The sequence below is a fragment of the Vombatus ursinus genome, unplaced genomic scaffold, assembly GCF_900497805.2.
Source record: "Vombatus ursinus unplaced genomic scaffold, bare-nosed wombat genome assembly UNPS02014794.1, whole genome shotgun sequence".
Classification (NCBI taxonomy): domain Eukaryota; kingdom Metazoa; phylum Chordata; class Mammalia; order Diprotodontia; family Vombatidae; genus Vombatus; species Vombatus ursinus.
In genome coordinates this window covers 1942593-1955829 of record NW_020954572.1, presented here as the reverse complement: position 1 = coordinate 1955829, position 13237 = coordinate 1942593, and the positions used below count along the sequence as shown (strand labels likewise).

At 41.0% G+C, this 13237-nt stretch overlaps 1 protein-coding gene across 4 annotated transcripts in view; it reads right to left on the bottom strand.

The window, feature by feature from the left end:
- The window catches only part of BTBD7 (BTB domain containing 7), a 91943-nt gene extending 80687 nt beyond the window's left edge, over positions 1-11256 (bottom strand). For 2 of the 4 annotated variants that reach the window (XM_027869979.1, XM_027869982.1), the window contains exon 1: positions 5846-5884. The gene's annotated coding sequence lies outside the window, so the exon portion shown is untranslated. Of the gene's footprint in view, positions 1-5845; positions 5885-11238 lie in introns of those variants that run through there. The other 2 variants (XM_027869980.1, XM_027869981.1) reach the window with 2 other exon arrangements.
- Positions 11257-13237: the final 1981 nt, after the last annotated feature.

Genomic DNA, 13237 nt, shown 5'->3' with positions numbered 1-13237 from the left:
TACAGAGGCCAAGAGTTAAGCAGAAGGTAAGCTTCTTAATGGCAAGGACAATTTCATTTTTGTCTTTGTATCCTTTGTACCTAGCACAGTACCCAGTACATAGGTATGTTTGCTGGGTTAAACTGAATGGCCACCCTTAATAAAAGGATGTGTTCTGTGAAGCTTGGATTCAAAAGGCTGCACCTGAGGACCTAGTGGGCCACATGTGGCCATGAGGCCGAAGGTTCCCCACCACTGGTTTAGACTGGGGCATGGGATATCATGGGTGCTCATCCTAAGTCAGAACCAAATCTGTAAAATTCCTCGAGTCTCCAAGTCTGGGACTAGGATATTAGTGGGAGCTATACATAATAACCAGGGGCACAAAACTATATGAATGTATTACTAGAACATGTCAAAGTGGTTAATAACCATCCTAGACCCTTCTAGATGTTCTATGACACAAAAAAGTTATGAACCCCTGATATAGACTGTCAATTAAAACCTGACATGGGAGTACTCCTGTTCTAATATATCAATTTTTGGATAGTTTGGTCATGACTGGTGTGTGACATGTACTCCTTAGCAATTTAAAAAATTCAGATACCCTGAAATCTATTCAAGTGCCTCTTAATCTAGATCAGGGGTTCTTAACCTGGGATCTGTGAATTTGTTTGTTTTTTTTTTAATTTGATAGCTGAACTTCAGCATAATGTTTCCTTTTGTCACCCTATGTATTTTATTTTATGCATTCACAATTATTGAGAAGCAATATATCTGTTTTACCAGATTGCCAAAGGTGGTCTATGACACACAAAAAGGTTAAGAACTTCTGGTCCAGACAGAGTTGGAATATTCTACCCCAGTGTTTTGCCCCTCCAAAGGCAATGAATCACTGGGTTAGCAACCCATCATCAATGGTTCTAAACCCATCATCAATGGATCATCGATGGGTTCTAAAAAGTAAATCTGGGGATCTGTCACACCCCCTCCCCTCATTGGAACTGTAGTGTAATGGAACTGTAATCAAAAGTCCCTAAGCTCCTGTAGGAATCTCCCATATTTTTTCAAAAGTTTTTTTTTTTCCCCCTCCATGAAGCAAGGGGTGGCTCAACAGGCTGCTGGCCCTACTGGGAGAACATAATGAAGGCAGACTTGGCTTTGGTCATGGTGCAAAGCATGGAGCTCAATGAACAACAACACCCACTAGGCAGGACAGAGTTATCTCTGTCCATTCAGTGAAAAATCCTGGGAAGGCATGCTGACTTAGTTATTAAATTTGGGCAAATTACTTAACCTTTTTGAGCCCCGGTATTGTTATCCTTAAAATGAGAGGGTTAGATGAAAAGATCTCCAAGGGCCCTCCATGCCAGCTCTAAATCATGTTTCTTTAAGGTGATATATAAAGCTTGGAGGTGCTCTGATGGAGCTGCAACTCCAAGGCCTCTGGAGCCCCCTACTGGGGGACTTGCAGGGTAGCAAAAAGTTTAGCAACTGTGGGCTATAAGCAGCCTGAGTACAATCTTACCTCTTTGAGTACTGTTAACTATCTCTTCCCCCCAAACCAGAGATGTGCATAGGATCTCTATCCACAGTGTCAGTGAAGTGACTACATGATACAATAAATCCTACCAAGATTTTGGTCTGTGTTCCCTGTCTACATGTTTTGTCCCCCACTCTTGGATCATCAATGGGTTCTAAAAAGTAAATTTTTCTCAACATTTAAAGACAAAAATTTAGAATTTGAAAATAAACCAACTTTATAATTAAAAAAATTTCCTCAAGTTAAAAAATATTCAACATTACTTTTTTGGCATTTCAAGTATTTGTTACTTTAGAACCTCTAATTTTATCTGTGTATATCTATCTTTCAATTAATGCTAACTATAAAGTTTTCCATGCTTTCTTATCCAGTTCTTTTTGGAAATGCTACATAAGGGATTTACAAGTATGCTAAAAGGCTTCCTTTGTTGTAAAGACTTCACATATAACTGTTTTTCAAATTATTGTCAGCAAGAAATCATTAACAAAAATCAAAGAAATCAGTTTTTGTTTGCCCCTGTTGTACAGCTTTTAGTCACCTCTCTAATTCCATGAAGAGAAAAGTTAGTGCATGAAAAGGAACAATGACAACGATGAGCTTCAATTTCTACATTTCTGTGTCTTTCAATATAACCTCTTGAGAGAAGCAGTATGATTATAGTGGACAGCAAGCAGGTGTTGAAGTCAAGAAGCCCTGGGCTAAAGTCTGGGCAGTGCATTTAACCTTTGGGTGCTCCAAGACTATAAATGCAGAGCAGTTGCTGAATTGCATTGGGCAGGGTGTTCTTTACTAGGTGCTTCTTCTACCAATGAATTCACAGGTCCATACAAAAAAAAACTAACCAAAAAAAAAAACCTGTTTAATGAGGCTTTGTATTTCATTTCAATGTTAAAATGAATGAAAAAATTTTAAATGAAATTTGTATTGCTTAAATCAAATAAATGTGTACAAACATAACATATGGCTATATAATTTCTGTTGGCAACAATAAAGAATTGGATATATTACAAAGTCTGGGTTTAGAATCTCACTATCTCCGCATGCATATTCATATACATAAGCCATATAACAGCCTATATCCTTTGATCTAGTAATTCTACCTTTGAGAACAAACCCCTTGGAACAACTCAAAGAAAAAGTAACTTGTAGAGAGAATTCCACACCTATATTATTTTGTCTAAATTTGTGATTTTACTGGCATATGGGGCTCCCCAACAAGGATACTCTCTCAAACAATTCAGATCACCATTATTCTGCCATTTGTAGTCATAGCTGCCTGGAGCACTAAGAGGGTAACTTGCTCAGGGACTCACAGCCAATCAGCATCAGAGAGAGGGTCTGGAATCCAGGTCATCCTGTTCTGGAAACTGCCCTCTATGCACTATGCCATGCTCCCTCTCTCATTATTTACAATAACACTTGTAAGCAATTCAAATAACCAACAGCAGAGAAAGTTTAAATTAATAGAATTTGGGCACTAATAAGTGAGCAAACTGTTGATATGTGAAAAACAACACAGAGAATAATGCTAACTGGAAAAAAAAAAGCAGGGCTCAAAACAGTGTGGACAAACTGCAAGCATATAAAAAACAAAGTACTATAGATAAGGAAAAATTCATAGAATCATAGGTTTGGTACTGGAAAGGATCTCAGGCCAGCTAGCCCAAACTATTCATTTTACATACAGAGAAACTAAGGCCCAGAAAAATTACCCTAGGGTCACAGAAAGAAAAGAGTTATCGACGTTCATTTTTTAAAAGTCTCTCTCTCTCCTGTTTTCATTCTTATTGCTACCACCTTAGTCTAAGTCCTCAATTACTTTAAGCACAGATTAACCTTAAAGGCTAACTGGTCTTCTCCACCTCTACTTCATCTACTCTCTTCTATTTTCAATCAAACCTGTAGTTACCCGTCAGGTGACATAAAGCACTAAGGTATAGAAGGCTATTATGATCTAAAATCAAGAAGTTAAAGTATTTATACCAATGAAAATATGGCTCCTTAAAATACTGTATGCCATTCCCCCAATGAGACAGGAAGCTACTGGGAGGAAGATTTGTGTCAAAATTTGTGCATCCCATCTGCCATAGCACCTACTAAGCGGCTGAACCCACAGGATGTATTCAATATTTGCTACAATGACTATAAGTTCCCCAAACAAAGCAGCAATATTATATCTCAGTGTCATGTAAATACCAGTTTCATTTTTCACTAATGTTTCTGTAGGTAAACCTGTGACTGGCACTATATAAGCTATACTTCCATAAAGAAACTTGCTATGACTCAGCACAAATATATATGAAGCTAGTAAGCGTAAGCTGAGAAATGGGTATTGCTTACCTTAAAATTTGATAGTATTTTAAACTTCCACTAGGGCCCTATTCTTAAGAGTTCATTGTGAAATGGAAGTGATGTTGGGTTCTCAAAGTATGTGCCAATACAATACAAGTTCTGGCAAGTGCCACCAAACTGGAAGGGCTTTGAACCAGCCCGGCAACATACTCTGTATGTTGTCCAATGACCTGCTTAGATAAATTTAATGAAATCTATCACCAGAAAACTGGAGACTAGGTAACTAAGTCTTTTGACCAGAGCAAGGCATGAAAACCATCTATTTGGCATAGTGAGGTCTGTGATTTGTGTCAGTATCCACAATGATAAACTAATTCTTTTGAAGTACTATGAAGAGTTTTAAAATTTTAAACTAGAGGAAAATCAACTTAGAACTGACTTTAAAATGTTGGTTTTGTGGAAAAGCATACACATTTGTGTCAACAGTTTAACTTATATCAGGCTTTATCTCTAAGTAGTTAATGTTTAGGAGCTATATGGACTCATGTATAGCAAAGGTTAACTGCAATTGTAAGCTATATTTTTACACACACACAGACACACACACACATCTGTGACTATACTTGTGAAGCCATAAAAATTCTTAAAGAAAATTAATTTAGCTTTAAGAAAATTCAGGTGAAGAGACAAGCTTAATAAGAGGATATATAAAGCATTAGTTACTTGAAGTGTTTGGTAACTCTTTTGGCCACAAGGTGAACTTCTGAATTAAAAAAAGTGAAGACTGCCCCATTTTAAAGTTTTCTACTTGCATACCCAAAGACATAGTAAAAAAAAATCTTAAAAAGTAATATTTTTACACAAATATAATGTGGTGGAATGGAAAGAACACTGCACTGGATATCAGGAGATCTGGCTGTAGTGCCTGCCAAAGAAACCACTAGCTTTGCGATCCTGGGCAAGTCACAATCTCTGGAGAACTTGGTTTGTTCATCTGCAAAATGACAGGGGTGGACTATTAAAGGTCTTAACCAGTTTTAAAATCCTACTATGTACCTACCACTACCTTTCATACATTCTTTAAGTTTGAAAGCTTTTCTCCCAGTTCTAGGGAGAAAAAAGCCATTAATTTCATCAAGTTAAAACATACGGAGGTATTTAGAAACAAAAGATGACAATTCAGTTAACTGAAAATACTAAGGACCCAGGGAAACGGGCAAATCTAGTCACGTTAATATTCTCAGCACGGATATGAGTGTTCAGACATAGATTACTAAGCTCTTCCTCTGTAAATTAGGCCTAACAGCACCTATCACCACGGTACATTTAGAGCCTGGATGCTGATAACACGGAGCCATGCTATGACAACGTAAAAGCAGCAGCAGCAGCAGCTTTCAGGGCTCTTCCAGAAATGGTGGGAAAGTTCTCATTCTCTGGATGAGCCTAGACGAAGAAGGACTGGAACCCAACACGGAGCCCAATTGCTACCCAGGCGCCCTCAGACCTTCACCGGGACTGCCCCTTCTTCCTCCCTCTCCCACCTGTCAAAGCCCAAGTCCAACTGGACCCCCCAGCGGGGACGCTGGGGACGACGACTCAACTTCTATCCTTCTCCCGCCCCACGGGAGAAGTGTCCCACGGACCGCCGTCATCGGGAGGATCACGGAAAGCTCCCGGGGTCCACACCCCTCCCCCCGCACTCGCCCTCTGCTCGGTGGACCAGACTTCCAGCTCGTCCGGCGCCCTCCGGGCCTCCCCCGCCCCCCACGCCCTGCCTGCCCCGCCGAGCTCCCGGGGCAGGCACGGCCGCCGGCGAGAACCACGCTGCTCTCCAGCCCCCAACTCGAGCCCGGACCCCGACGGCACCAAGCCGGGCGAGGGCACGGGCGGAGAGCGCCGCCCCCTCCGCTCCTCTCCCCTCCCCAGAGCGCCGCCGCTGCACGGCCCCCCGCCCACCCCGGACGTCCAAGGCGCCCGTCGCCCACCCCGGCCCCGCTGTCCGCTTCAGCTCGACCGCAAGAGGACCCTTACCCCGCAAAGTCCTCCCGCCGCTGCCGTCACCCCCGCCGCCGCCGCCGCCGCCGCCGCCTCCCCCAGCGCCGCCGTCCGCCCCGGCGCCGGCACTCCCGGCCATCCTCCTCCCGCCGCCGCCCTCTCCGCTCCTGTCACACACAGGCTCGGGATCCGCGACTGCTTCGGGTTCCCTTCGCCGCCATTTTGACTCCTCGAGAGAGAGCAGGAGGGGCTCGCTCGGCGCGGCCCTCGGGGCGCCTGCGCGGCGCTGCGGAGCCGGCCGGGAGGGAGGGGGGACAGGCCCCCCGCCCCTTTCGCCCGTCGCCGTCGCCGTCACGTGGCACGACGCTGGCGGGCGCGTCCCAGGGAAGGGGGAAACGCGTTCTGCGAGCAGAAGGGAGGGTTCCAGGGGGCGGGGAGCGCTTTCCAGGGAAAGGGAAGGGGGAGGTATGCGGGAGCCGGATGGCGGAACCGAGCTCTTTCTTCTCTCGCTTCGTTTGTAGTCTGTGCTCGTCACGAGTTCGCTCCTCTAGGCCGAAAAGTAAAACGTTGACTAAACAGGCGAGCAGGCGCTTCACGCTTTGTCTTCCGAAGCGGGTGTGTTGTGATCCCTCATTCATGAAGTGCAGCGAATCCTAGTGCAGGAGGACGCTGCCTTTCTTTGGAAAAGTGACTTTTTTTCTTCATTCCTTTTTTTAAGGACAGGAAGCTTTGCAATCTTCCTAGACAGATTTCCACCGCAACGGTTTTTAATCACCTAGATAAGTGTTCAGTCACATTTTAGAGAGCAAGTGTTCTAAAAAATACATTGTGTCGTTTGATCTCCATAGGTGATAAGGGGGTTATGCCCTAGTTTACGAATGAGAGAACCAAGGGTCAGAGAGAGACAGGTCGTGCACGTTATGTTAACAGCCTGCTCTCTGGGAGAAAAAGAAGTGCCCTGCAACATGCTTTTAAGTTTAATCTGCGTTTTTTTTACACCCCCTTTACGCCCATCACTTTCTTAAGCCTAAGCAAAGAACAAAACGATAAGTCTAGCAGCATTTGCAGATTTCAGAGGTGTAAATGGTAATACTCAAACAAACATTTTTAACAATCAGCTTTCTCGAAAACCGGTTTAAGTTGGTGCTAGCGTGCCCGAGGGAGAGGCGAAGTAATCCACCTAGGACAGAAACTCCAAATCTTCTGGTTCCACGGTCTGTACTCTTTGTATTACATTGTGGGACTTTTCCCTTTACTTGTTAAGATATCTTGCATTTGGAGATATCTAGGACTTTTGAATCTTCAAAGATACTGATTTTCTCTAGTCACCCACCTAAACAAATACCTAATTCATAAAGAGCATAAAACTGTAGACTGGTTTTCTCAGTGGCACCAGGAGATTAGTGTGGGAGCATAGTTCTACTTCATGATTCAGAGCTCAAAATGTCCCTAATTTCCCTCCAACATCCTTTAATAGTCTGCTGTTTCCTGTAGGCTAAACTATGGTTAAGTGTGGCCTGGAAGAGAAGGGGCTCACTTTGGGTCAGGAAGACCTCTGTTTGGATCCCTCTGCTAAACACTGATTGTATGATCCTTGGAAAAGCACAGTGCCCCATGCCCTAAAACTGCAGGTTCCCTGGCAGGTATTTGATCTTCATTGGTAAAAAGAAGGAACTTCCTTAATGAGAGTTCCTTATATATGGAATTGTAGCTCTGGCTTAAAACAAAACAAAAAACAGTAAGCCTCTCCAGGTCCTCCCAGCTACTACAGCCTTCCCCTCCAAGGTTATTTTCCATCTACTCTGTATGTAATTTTATATTTTGTCAGTCATAAACATTTATTAAGCACCCTGTGCCAAGCACTAGGAGTACTATGCACCGAGGATACAAAAAAAACAAAAAACAAAAAACAACACTTGCTCTCAAGGAACACTCTAAAGGGGGAGATGACTAAGTATCTACAAGATATATAGAGGATAGATTGCAGATAATAGAGGAAAGGCACTAGCTAAGGGGAGGTAGGGGGAGAGGTCTGGGAAATGCTTCCTGTAAAAGGTGAGGTTTTTTGCTAGGGCTTGAAGGAAGCCAGAGAAGCCAAGAGGTAGAGATGAGGAGCGAGAGCATTCTATGCATGGAGGACAGCCAAGAAAATGTTTGGAATGAGAACATGGGGTTTCTTGTTTGAGGAACAGCAAGGAGGTCAAGAGCATGGGGATATAAGGTATAAGAAGACTGGAAATCTTTGAAAGCCAAACATGATTTTATATTTGATCCTGGAGGTGATAGAAAACTACTGGGAAAGATCTGTGACTGCTGAGTAGAGAGTGAACTGAAATGGGAAGAAACTTGTGGTAGGGAGTTAGGAGAAATACTATATACTGTTATATTAATAACTATTAATTTTTAGTCCACCCTTTTCCTTCTGTTTCTGTTAAAACCCAACTCTTAAAAAGGTCAGTCTCTGGAAGGGTAAAACTAAGTGATGAGATTGCTCCTAGACCTCAAAGTACATTAACTTTGGGGTGGGACCCCCCCAACTGGAAAACCTAATTTCTTTTTAGAGTGTAAACAGAATCCGATCTGGGTGAACCTTTGCCTGGAGGAGGAACCCACTGTCCTTGATCCCCTCCATTAGAGTTTAAGGCAATCCAGCTCATGGAGGAGAAAACTAGCTACAGAAGTACAGATGGAGATGGCTTCCGTGCCCAGAAACCTTGAGGCTACTGAGTCTCATGATCAAGCCACATTCTCAGCAGGAGGAGTTGAAGACTTTTAGCCCACCTCCTCATTAGATGTCCACCAATCAGAGTTGATTTTTACATGTCAGGGGAATTCTTTCAGAAGGGATTTAAGGCTTTTCAGGGTCTTCCCTGGCACCTTTAGTTACTAAGAGAAACTACTGACCATCAATTTATTGATTGCTAGCTAGCCTAGTTAATTTATTTGATTATTATTTACCCAGACACTCTGTCTCAGGGTTTTCATTCATCTCAGAATTCAACTAGAAGGTGATTGCAGTAGTCCAGGAGTGAGGTGATAAGAACCTGCACTCGAGTGGTGATAGTGTCAGAGGAGAGAAGGGAACATATAGAAGAGATATTACAAAGTTAAAATCAACAGGCCTTAGTAAAATTGGATATTGGGGTGGGGAGAGCCGGGGGAGAGAGTGAGAGAGAGTGAAGTGTCACGGATAACACCTTGGTTTTGAGCCTGGGTCACTGGGAGGATGATGGTACCCTCAACATTAACAGGGAAGTAGGAAGATGGGATGGTTTGGGGAGGGGAAAGAAAATGAGTTCTGTTTTAGGTATGTTGAGTTTAAGATGTCCATGGGACGTCCAGTTCAAGATGTCCAATAGGTAGTTGGAGATGCAAGACTGGAGGTCATCAGAGTTTCGGGTTGTAGATTTGAGAATCATCAGCATAGAGATGATAATTAAATCCATGGGAGGGGATGAGATCATCAAGTGAAATAGTATAGAGGGACAAGAGAAGAGGGACCAGAACAGGGTCATGTGGGACACACCTAGATGAAGATCTAGCAAGGGAGTCAGAGACAGAGCAGTCAGAAAGGTAGGAGGAGAACCAGGATATAGTAATGTCATAAAAACCTAGAGAGAAGAGTGTATCATTGAGAAGATGATCAACTGTATTAAAGACTGCCCAGAAGTCTGTACAATGGCAAAGCAGCAAGCTCCTACCAAAATGGCAGCAATATACCCACTTGTCCTAGGGGTTCTTTAAGTTTGGAGCCTGAGAACTGAGCTGTTCCTGACGGCCTTGAAGAGTTCAGTAAACTATATAACAAAGGATTCAGAGCAGTTTGGAACCTGCCAACACTTTGTGCAGAGCAGACACCAGTGGAAAGTTGTACCGTAGAAAAGACCTCAAACAATACAAATTGTGACCAAACAGGGGCTCAGCATTGCATTCAAGTCTGCAGGAGCAGTCAGAGCCTGGTCCTGACAAATAGACCCAGTTTAGGAAAGAAAGAATATACCAACAATAAAGAAAATCAACAAATTTTACAACTTCAACTAATCACCCAAATGGAAATTCTAAAAATCAAAAGAGATTCAATAACAAAATTGAAGGCCTAAAACCATTGAATTAATTAGTTAATCTAGTAGCTATTTTGGGGAAGAAAACTCACTAAGCTAGAGAGACCATTGACTTTTAAAGAGAGAGGAGAAAACCAAATTGTTAGTATCAAAAATGGAAAATGAGAAATCACAACAAAGAAAATTTTAAAAATTATTGGAAATCATTTTGGTCAATTATAATGCTAACAAAGTTGATATTTTAAATGAAATGAATAGTTAGAAAAAAGTAAAATAACCAGATTAACAGAATAAGAAAGATAATTTAACTACAAGTCCTAAATGACCTACCAAAGAAAACCCAAGACTAGATGAATTTATAAGTGAATTCTTTCAAATATTTAAGAAACAATTTCAATATTACATAAACTGCAAAAAATAGAAAAAGCAAGGATCCTACAAATTCCTTCTTATAAAAAAAAATGCTCTTGATATCTAAACCAGAGAAAACTAGAGACTAACATCCCTAATTAATATCAACCCAAAATTTGAAAGAAAAAAAATCACCTATGCAATAGAAATAGTAGCTAGCATTTATGTAGTGCTTTAAAACTTGGAAAATGCATTTGCACATATTATCTCATTTTTGGTTCCTAGCAACCCTGTACTATTAAGTGCTATTATCCTAATTTCAAATCTGAAGAAACTGAGGCTGAGAAAGATTAAGTAACTTGCTGAAGGTCACACAGCTAATAAGTATCTAAGACAATATTTGAACTGAGGTCTTCCTAACTCCAGGTCCAGCTTTCTATCCACAGTATCACTTAGGTTTTATATTTTCCCCAAACCTTCTCTAATTACAAATAATGTTTTTGGGGCAGCTAGGTGGCACAGTGAATAGAGCACTGGCCCTGGATCCTGGAGAACCTGAGTTCAAATGTGGCCTCAGACACATAACACTAGCTGTGTGACCCTGGGCAAGTCACTTAACCCCCATTGCCCAACCAAATAAATAAATAAACAAATAATGTTTTTAAAAGAAAGCAAAGAAAAAGTCAGCAAAATCAGTAAAAATAATTTTTTTTGGACATATGCAGAATTTTACAACCCTGTACCTCAGCCTTTGCAAAGGAACAAGGGAAGGTATCTTTTCATATCATTTCTTTGGAGCCAAGCTTATTCTTTATAATTTCAAAACATTACTTTTTTAAAAAAGTGTTGTTGACACATTTGTTTTTATATTACCAAAATTTCTCCCAGTATTCCTCCTTCTCTCCTTCCCCAGAGAGCCATCCCATATAACAAAAAAAATTTTTAAAGAAAATAAAATACAAAGAAAAAAATCAATACATTTTTTAAAAACCTGAAAATTTATTCAATGTTCCATACCTGTGGGCCTCCCACTCCTATAACAGAGTGAGTGGGGGTATCTTCTCATATCTCTTCTTTGTTTTATGTTGTTTTGCAATGTTTCAGTTGTTTTGTGATTGTCGTTCTTTCCATTTACATTGTTGTGACCATTGTGTGGATTATTTTCTTGGCTCTTCACACTGCATCAGTTCCTGCAAATATTTCCATGCTTCTCTATAGTTATGATATTTATTATATTTATGTACCAGAATGGCTTATCTATTTATGCCCCTTTTAAAATCGATGGGCATCACCTTTGTTTCTAGTTCTTTGACACTATAAAAAATGCTGCTAAAAATATTTAAATGCACATGGAAACTTTCTTTTTGTCAGTGACTTCCTATAGTATATTCTTAGCAATGCAATCTCTGGGTCAAAGGATATGGACATTTTAGTCACTTTATTTGCATAATTCAATATTGCTTTCCAGAATGGTAGTACTAATTTATAGTTCTACCAACAATGTATTAGTTTGCCTTTCTTTCCACAACCCTTCCAATGTTAAATATTCCCCTACTTTTTATGCAAAATTTTAAAATATTAGCAAAGAGACCACAGCAACACATAAAAATGATTGCACATTATGACCACATAGATTTTTATAACAGGAATGCAAGGTAGGTTCAATACTGGGAAAACTAGAAGCATAATAAACCATATTCATGACAAAAAAACAAAGTCACATGGTCTTCATAGATGTAGAAAAAGCTTTTGACAAACTGCAACACCCATTTCTGTTAAAAAGTACTAAAAAGTATAGGAATAAACAGACCTTTTGTTATTAAAGTAATTTTATTATTAAGTAAGTAAAATATATCTCAAATTAAGAGCCAGCATTATAGGTAATGGAGCTAAACTCAAGACATCTCTAATAAGGAATAAAGCAAGTATGCTAGATAGCTCAGTGGCTCAGTGGATAGAGCACTGGGCCTGGAGTTAGGAAAATTTGAGTTCAAATCCAACCTCAGACACTTACTAGCTATGTGACCCTGGGCCCTGTTTGCCTCAGTTTTCTCATCTGTAAAATGAGCTGGAGAAGGAAATGGCAAACCATTCCAGTTACTTTGTCAAGAAAACCCCAAATGGAGTCACAAAGACATAACTGAAACAACTGACCACCACCACAACAAAAAGCATGTATGTCCATTGTCATCATTATTATTTAGCATAGTGTTAGAAATGCTATTTATAGCATCAGGACAAACCTAGAGCAGAGATGGAACCAGAGAGGAGCATGAGACAAGTGGGATGAGAGCAGGAAACAGAGTGGTACTTCTGTGAAATTTCAGACACTAAGATCAGGCCAGGACACCAAACCAACCCTTTTACTTCTTGTTTACTGTAATTGTTTGCAGAGCTGATTTGAACGAGTTTTTGCCATACAACTCCTTCCCCTAATTTATCTTCCCATTCCCTGAAAGTAGTGAGGAGTTGAGGGGTGTGTGTGGTAGAAGGCAGTGGTTTAGTAGGCTAGGCCTGTCAGGACAATCTGGTAGGTTAGGTTGAAGATTGGAATGAAGTAAGATACTTACACAGCATGTAACGCTTAACAAAATGAAGTTTACTTAGCCAAAGCAGAAGGATATTCAGGGTGAAGAAAGGAGATTCGGCTAGGATACAGCATTGGTTCAAATTGGATAGATCTTCTTGGCCTTTGTGTTACTCCTGATGATCTGCCAGTCCAAAGCTTAAGCAAACTCCCGTCCTGGCTTTTTTTGTCTTTGGGCCAACAGGAAGCTGCATCAACAGCTCAAACCTTTAGTCCCCTGAGCCAATTAAGTCTCAAGGATGGTTTCAATATCTTTTTACAGGAAAACCAACTCACCTTGGGTGAAGCAGGGCCATAGGATATTGCTCCTACTATGAATGGGAAATATAGTAGTATAAAAACAATTTTTAAGAGTTTTGTTCAACCCTGAATCTGACTACTCTTGTTTTTAACTCATCATTGCCTAAGGACCCCAGAAAAACAGGGAAA